The following is a 1,001-nucleotide window of genomic DNA, read 5'->3' as shown; positions in this document are numbered from 1 at the left end:
AGGCACCCGCCACAACGCCTGGCTATTTTTTGGTTGCAGCCATCATTGTTGTTTGGCGGGCCCAGGCTGGATTCAAACCCACCAACTTAGGTGTATGTGGCTGGTGCCTTAGCCACTTTAGCCACAGGCACCAAACTCTGGCTATTTTTTCGTTGCAGTTTGGCTGGGGCCGGATTTGAACCCGCCACCCTCAGTATATGGGGCCGGCGCCCTACCCACTGAGCCATAGGCGTGGCCCAGTGGTCTGTTTTTCTATACTGTAATGTAAATACCACAAAAGCAAGTTATTTGGTTTTTGTCCACTGATGGCTTTCATAAATACATATGCATGTGTGTGAGTATTTTTTTTAGAGATAGGGGTCTCATTATGTTTCCCAGGCTGGTCTTGAACTTCCAGGTTCAAATGATCCTCCTGCCTTCACTCCTGCCTTTGCTCCCTGAGTAGAGTTGGGACTATGGGTATGCACCACCGCCACTGGGCCTGGTGCCATAAACATTTAATGAATTTAGTTGTCAGGATTGCCACTCTGAGTTGCCTCTAGGTTTTTGTTTGTTTGTTTGTTTGTTTGAGACAGAGAGTCTTATTATGTCACCCTCGATAGAGTGCCATGGCGTCACAGCTCACAGTACCCTCAAACCCTTGGGTTTAAGAGATTCTCCTGCTTTAGCCTCCTAAGTAGCTGGGACTATAGGTGCCCGCCACAGTGCCCAGCTATTTTTTCATTGCAGTTATCATTGTTGATTTTAGCTGGCCCTGGCTGGGTTTGAACCTGCCAGCTTTGGTGTATGTGGCCAATGCCCTACCCACTGACCTACAGGCGCCGCCTTGGCTCTAGGTGTTTTTGTTTGTTTGTTTGTTTTAGAGACAGAGTCTCACTTTGTCACCCTCAGTAGAGTACGGTGGCATCACAGTTAACAGCAACCTCCAACTCCTGGGCTTAGGTGATTCTTTTGCCTCAGCCTCCTGAGTAGCTGGAAGTACAGGTGCCTGCCACAACACC

The sequence above is a fragment of the Otolemur garnettii genome, unplaced genomic scaffold, assembly GCF_000181295.1.
Source record: "Otolemur garnettii isolate 467f Iridium unplaced genomic scaffold, OtoGar3 scaffold00007, whole genome shotgun sequence".
Classification (NCBI taxonomy): Eukaryota; Metazoa; Chordata; class Mammalia; order Primates; family Galagidae; genus Otolemur; species Otolemur garnettii.
The sequence above is the reverse complement of the archived record's forward strand: the minus strand, read 5'-3'. Positions refer to the sequence as shown.